The sequence below is a fragment of the Watersipora subatra genome, chromosome 1 (assembly GCF_963576615.1).
Source record: "Watersipora subatra chromosome 1, tzWatSuba1.1, whole genome shotgun sequence".
In the NCBI taxonomy this organism is placed as follows: domain Eukaryota; kingdom Metazoa; phylum Bryozoa; class Gymnolaemata; order Cheilostomatida; family Watersiporidae; genus Watersipora; species Watersipora subatra.
Window position 1 is genome coordinate 27,060,392 of NC_088708.1, and position 8,146 is coordinate 27,068,537.

Sequence of the window (8,146 nt, forward strand, 5' to 3'; positions counted from 1 at the left end):
AATTGAAAAGAAAGCTCACCAAGTGCTAGTATAAACACCTTATTTCTGGTTGATGTCGTATAGCTAATAGTTAGCGCATCTAACAAAATTTCCTCTCACTGATTCTTGAAACCACTTCCTTACGACAATAATTTAATCCATTGGTTTGCGATAATTATTACATTTATGGACATACTTAATATCATAACTAAAAAAATAAAAACAAACATTTCAAAAACATTAACCAAGAGCAACAAAACAAATACGGAAACAATAATTAGGTATCTGGAATCAGTGGCCAAAATCACCAATATTTATTATTTAACAGCTCTATGGCAATTAGATTATTTGATCTACAATTTGGGAATCCTGTAAAAAATAAAACAAAACAACAATTATATGCATGCTGTGCTAACCATCAAACATAGTTGACTAATACTTATCGCATAACAAAAAATACTATTAAGTAGCACGATTTAACAGGCAGTATAAAATCGAACAGCGATCGACTTATTGATACTACAACACAAAAAATAAGCAGAAAAACTAAATTTAATAGCAGACATGGTACAAACATCCAATTTTAAGAGCGTTATATTTTGTTTATCGCTATATTTATTAATTTTACGCCCAAAACACCCAAGTTAATTTGTGATACTTTTCATCTCACATTTTACACCAAAATATGATGTTGTCTGATACACGAAAAAATCTTATTATGTGTAAAAGGCAATTTATCATTTAGACTTTTAACTAGACATCTTGAATGTGCTGGAAATAGTTATCTTGTCCAACTTATGGAAGGTGATAAATATGCATTCGTGAGAGGAAACTATATCGCCGCAAAACTGTTTTAGTTTAGAACTTTGATAACTGGGCTCGGTTATAGTTCTTGTTATGATACCGTTGATTGGACACACGCGTCGTTTAACAAAGCGGTTGCATTAAAAAAAGGCGTGTTATATACCCGCCCTAAAAGAGCGTTCTTCCACCTTAGTGCACGATAACCAGTAGCGACCAGTGTCGTATAGGGACGCCCTATACGTCACTGACCTATACGACACTGGTAGCGACAGTAGCGTCATGTCAAATAACGATGCGGCGCAGACATGCCACGCCTCTTACCCCAAATTGGCCAAATTGTATACAATTACAATTTTAAACCCGTTATTCAATTCATCGCTTCAAAGTTGCAACTACACGTATTACACATATAACCATATATTTCTAAGTAGGCCATCTAGTTCAATTTGTGATGCGCTTATCTTGAGGAGCTAGTTTTTTAGCAGCAAAAACAAATGCAGAGGATGCCTCAGTAATAATACTTTCACTTCTAAATTGATGCATTTCTTGTCAGTGTTCAGCTATAATTGTGCAGAGCTTGCTCAACCTATAATGAGCCCAGCTATAAAATTCATTACACATTTTTGGTATGTAAAGAAAGAATGAGCTTCGTCATAAAATATTTCAGGAAACATGAATTCTCTTATAGCAAATCGCTCCACATCTACAGATTTGAAAATGAGAATTCTCATCTCACAAACTCATTGATCACCCAATCATTGTTTTACTGATTGTTAGCTTTCATTGGCAAACAAAGAATTTTGTGAAGAATTCCAAAGGATAGTTCGTCCAAAAAAGTTTTGTCATTTCGACAATATGCCGCATTAGACAGTTACTGGCACATAAGGTTAAACTGGTCTAGTGATTCAGGTCCACAATATATCTCTCAACTTGAAATTTAAGTTTTGATAAGCAAGTGATATTTGGTGATAACCAAAACTATTTTAGACTAATATGCTTGCAGATTAATTGCTGTATTTTTACATAGGAAATCTGGTCTCTATCATCACATTTTTAATTATTGAGATGTCGCTGTGTATGCAATCTTAGTGTTTTTAGAGTGCATCTGGCTGGTTGGCTTCAGTCTCTGACTAATACAGCTGATCATCTGATTCGTGAAAAAATTAAAGCAAACAATGACTAACCAATCCTGTAAAGCAATGCTTTTGGTTGGACTGAAGTAACAATTCGCAGCATTTTAACCATAAACTACATGTTACCTGCTATCTGCATTTAATAGCAAAGCTAGTATGTTGCAAACTGTAGCAATTAGAACCCCAAAAATTATGCAGTTAAAGTAGTAGCTTTACATAGCACTAAATCTGATCAGCTTGAGACTTGGAAACTGCTTAAAGTTGAACTTGAAATATTCAACTCCGCTGACATAATTGGTACCATAGTTGGTACCGTAGTTTAATTGAGATAAATACATATATGAACTGTTGATTTTTGATAAAATATGAAGGAGCTGTCTTCAAAGAGTATAGCAGGCAGATCAGCATTATTAACAACAACATGCTAAGCAGGGTCTGACCCCAATGACTCAAATTACAGTTTCAACCAGCGAAAATTGATGTGTTTTATGAAGTACTAGCTAATGCTAGTACTTCATAAAACAATCGGCAGCCCAGCGCTGCTTGAATTTTCTTTCCTTTTTGATCAGGTTGCCCGCAGCTCATGTGCAGATTTTCAACAAAAACTGCTATACTGCTTTTACGATGAAAAATCTGTGAACACGTTCATTAAAGGCAATTGTCCTCAATGCATGCGAGCTACAAGACACAAAATTGCTAAAACACTGGCTAGCAAGGAATGCTATGGAATGTGTTGGAATGTGAATTACTTTTCTAGCATAGAGATACGCATTATATACGGACTGAGTACCTACTGACTAAGTAAGGAACTTACTATCTACTTAGTAAACACAGCCAGGTGCATAAATAGGCTTAGTTTGATACGATATTTGATTCTCGTTTAGTTGAAATCTTCAAAGTTATCTATATAAGTATTTTCTTTACCGCTAACAAAGTTTTTAAAGCTTAAATTTAAAAACTAAAATGTTTAATTTAAAAATTCAGTTTTTAATTTTTAAATTACAAACAATTATTGGAATCGTATTTGTCCATACAGGCTAGATAAACTTATCTAGATATACCTAGTTAGCTGCATCTGTTAGTTAGCTGTAACTAGGTATATCTAGATAAACCTATCTAGATATAGGCTACCTAGTTAGCTGCATTTGTTTTGGCAACTTGGAGATGTATAAGTCCAATTTGGAAGTCATTTTAGTCACTGATGTGAAAATACTCTAATCTTAATAAATACAAATTAAACACATTTAATGTAATTATAATATAATATATATTGCTGCTACTGTATGTATTTATTATAATATTGTTGCCACTGTATGTATCTATTATTATATTACTGCCACTATATATATCTATTATTATATTGCTGCCACTGTATGTATCTATTATTATATTACTGCCACTGTATGTACCTATTATTATATTGCTGCCACTGTACGCATGTATTTATTACTATTATATCGCTGCCACTGTATGTATTTATTATTATTATATTGCTGCCACTGTATGTATCTATTATTATATTGCTGCCACTTTATGCCATACTGATTAGACACTGTCAACTTCTAGGCATATTATAACCTCCGAGCATGTCAGCTGTTCCTTGGGTGCAAGTACAGTGCGCTGTTCACTCAAACCAGCCGAATATGTCACCGGAGACTGTCAGCAGACGCAAATGGCGGATTCCTTCCTTCTTTAAATTTGGTAATTCAATTCTCTTCAACTTGTATGACCTTCAGTACATTAGACTGTTTAAGTTTTTTGTTATTTTTTATGTCTAAACCAACTATTTTTCTTCAATCTATATACTAACTACCGTAAAACTTATATAGCTTGTAAATTGTTTAAAACAGTACATCATCTTACCGAAGTGCTGTTGATAATATTTTACGCTGCCATTGGCTTCTACAACTGCAAAAATGAACTAGAATAGGAAAACTAAAGTATCAATAAGCTTTTACTTCTATTAGTTGATTTTATAAGTTTTTTTCACTCATGTAATTGTGTATCGAGCAAACTTGCATGCATAGCATGTGGTCCCTATGATCTGTAGGTGACTAGGTTCTGTGCTACATGCAGCCATTGGCTTGTTTCTTCTGATTAATCTAATACAAATGAATTTTACTGTTAGTTGTGTAAACATATTTTTCTAGTTTAGAACAATCTATCAATATAAATTCTTCCTTTTCCAAGCATAGCAGTCAGCTGTATAAATTTAAATCAAACGTTTATCTGTGTTTTGCAACATACCAAATTTAATTTTGTTGTAGGATTTCTTCAAAAGAGTTTTGTCCAGGAAGAAAGTAAAAGTGTCATCCAACAAAAAAGGTTAAATATAAAACACCTGTGTAGTTTGACCTTGGCTAAAGGTGACTTCAGTGCAATAGTAAAAAGATAAATAGTCTTATGAAAAATAAATGGACCATCATAGAATTTTGACCAATTTCAATAAATGTGGTCATGGTTGCTAGCCAATGCTTTGAAGTTGCACTTATTATATATCGAAGTGAAGCTTTGAGCTTCCTCTTTTCAGATATATTATTAAAAGCACATTTGAAATAGTTTACCTTTTCAAATGCAGATTTGTCCCGCTTGCTAGCACAAAAAACTGAAAATCAGTAATTTTTGGTATCTAACGTACCAAGTTTATCAGTTTTAACTTATCAACTTTTATATAGTTTACAGCTAACTTTATAGAAATGGTTTATAGAACTGATAAGTATAAACTTTATTATCACCCGTCAATGACACTCAAAGCAGATTAGACCAAAATAAAACAAAGAATAGTAAAGTATAATTATGCGTAGAATAGAAGAAAAACCAAGTTTTGTGTAAAAATGAAACCAATTGCGATTTTATATTTATTCATTGGCAAAGCATCTGTTTTGATGTCAATTCTGATGATGTTAGTTCAGGTACAGGAGATATTTGATCACAGTAAGTTCTTAACTTAACAATTAACTTTATTGTTTTTGATCGGCAAACCAGCTTCAGCAAAATCGGGTTATAAATGTCTGCGGTGTACATGTATTTGTTGCCATGATGACTCTATAGCGGTTACTAATATGACTGAGCACACTGGTGACTATAACCATGGTTATAGTCAGAGGGGAGGCAGCATTATTAACTCTTCACATGAACATGGAATTGTAACAGCATGGTTTTTTAGTCAGTCTGGTGGATATCAGTTACAAGCTTTGGATAATATTCATAGCATAGGCATAATATTTTTAATAAATAATTTTGTTTAATTTGATAACAAACACTTTAGCAGTGACATGTATATAACCTTGGTAGTATTTTAGATCAATTGCTAGATCTTTCAATGATGGTGACTGTATTTTATTTACAGCCAACTTGCTGGAGACTCCCAATAAATGTACAGAAACAAACTACCACTCTACCGAATAACAGAAGTAGACAGAAAATTGTAGAACTAGTTAGTCATCAGTTGTTTAATTGGTCAATTTATTCAAGCAAGGAAATACAGGCTCAACTGTAACACATCGAACAACATCTCTGCAAGTCATTTTTATAATGAAATCTTCACTTCTCAATATGTTGGATTTCTCCAGCTTGACCAGTCCACTTTTAGTACACTCATAATGTTGCTGTTTGTACAGTGCCAAATCAAACTGTAATTATATAGACAGAGTGTGTATATTTTATAACATACTTTCTACATCCTGCCACCTCTTTATTATACTTTACACATTACCACAGTAGGTTAAGAGTGAGAAGAGATTTCAATATTTTAGGGACATATAGAGTTGCTCCTTTACAATCCTATGGCCAATTGGGCGGGTGGCTTAGGTGCTTTACAACAGAACTGTGTCATGACTCTCAGCCTCAGCTCCATCTAGTTGTAGGTTGTTGCGTAACATGTTCGCATAGTTTGTTAAAAGTGAATACACTGACACTACAATCAGTTAACTACATTTTTAAACTTCTAAGACCTGACATATACACTGTAGGTCATATATTTTAGATTTTAATATCCTATAAGATTTGTGGCCATTGACCTTCGGAAAAATCTCTTTATGCTTGTCAAAATATTTGAAGAATAATGAGAGATAACTTTCCATATTAATATGATGTCACTGTCAGGTTTTAATCGCAAAACTTGTTTTGCACATTTGTATATTGTATGATGGTATATTTGTATAGGTGGCTAGACTAAATGATATATATGTATAGACATTTAGACTGGATGGTATATTTGCCTTTTCTAAATTTCAGTTGGTATGTGTACAGGCGCTCACTTGAAAAAACAGAGTTCACTAGTTGTGACCAATATGGCTGTTGATCAGCCTTACTTGTTACACAGCTTTTTATTGTTTAGCTGTCGAGACAAAAGTAGACTATATTGTGATAGACACGTTGTTCACACACAGAGACATATAGGTTGAGGTGGTTAAATTCTGTATATGGTGGCGTTATCTCAGGTTTTGTAGTCTTCTTTCGAACAGAACATACAAGTTTCAATTTCGTCATTGACCTATCAGGCTAAAGCATGCATAGACTTTGATTTACCATAGTATACCCTAGCCAAAGCACAACAACATTTCAAGCAAGTCTTGTTGTTAGTATCTCAGTCCAGCACTATTCTTTGAGCAGAACTACCAAATATTTAGAGAGTATTAGGCAGTAAGCCCGGTTATGTCCCAGATTTCTTTCGCTTTCGATCGGGTAGTCTGCATCTGCAGGTGAATGTTTAAGAGGCTGGTTCTGAGGAACTTTGAAATCAAAAAATTTTAGTGACTTGGCGTAAGGCACGGGGCATAGCAGTTGCTTGAACAAAAACAAGCACACACACACACCCGCACAAGCCACACACACCACAGACACCACACACACCCCACACATCACACACACCACACACACCACACACACCACACACACCACACACACCACACACACCACACACACCACACACACCACACACACCACACACACCACACACACCACACACACCACACACACCACACAATTACAAAGTGAGATTTCTTAACATACCATAACACCTCTAATTGAACGCCATCTTTTTTAGAACGCCACCTCTATTTGACTGTCACCATAAGAAAAGAGCTGAAAATTAGAGTGCCCTGGCGTTCAAATAGAGGTTTTACGGGTAGATACAGTTAGATGCATATTTGGCTGGGTCAAGCCTCTAGCAACATGTAGTCACCTAATCAATATAAAAATAACCACTTTAGAAAAACTTCATTCAATACTACAGACCTGGTAAAGGCTTTGTCTGGTCTGCTGAAGTCTGCCACAGAGACTGAAAGTAGAGCCAGGATTGACTAGCCCTCTGAGTCTGGTGCAGCTATTATAGTACAGAGGTGTCTCTATATCTATGAGTAACTCAAGCTGTCTTTTTGTCTCATCACATGTTATACTCTCAGTTACCTGCAGTAAATTAACAAACAAGTACATGTACTCGCTGTATTTTGACTGTATGAAGGCGTATATACATGTAATCACATAAATATGATTGCATATGTTCTATATTGGTACGAGCTTCACACTTCCTACTTTGCTTTCCCAATATTGGTTTGACTTGCAACAAATAACATTTTTAAAAGCTTAGTATAACACATTCTATCACTAGGAACTGCAATAGGAAATGTTTTTTTGAACACATAGTTTATATTAGAGGGAAAAGAGTTTATTAGAGTGAAAAGCAAAACAGAATTGATGAATGATAAGTGTTCTTTTATTAGACATATAATAGATTTTGCTTTATGGAATCAACCCACCATTGAAAGAGTGTTGCTCTTGCAGAAGAGGAAGCGATTGTCTCAGCGCAACTTAAGATAAAACAAACTCCATTTATTTGATGCAGTTGAGACCCAAAGGTTGTGAGTTGTTAGTGTTTTGTTGTTTTTGTTTGTGAACGATGCAAAATAAACATTCCTGTTCTAACAAAATGACTAGCCAGTTAAAATGACTACTCGCCATACAATGACTAATCGCCATACAATGACTAATCACCATGCAATAACTACTCACTATACAATAACTACTCACTATACAATGACTACTCACTATACAATGACTACTCACCATACCATGACTACTCACTATACAATAGCTACTCACTATACAATAACTACTCACTATACAATGACTACTCACTACACAATGACTACTCACCATACCATGACTACTCACTACACAATGACCATTCACTATGTATTGACTACTCACTATATAATGACTACTCACTA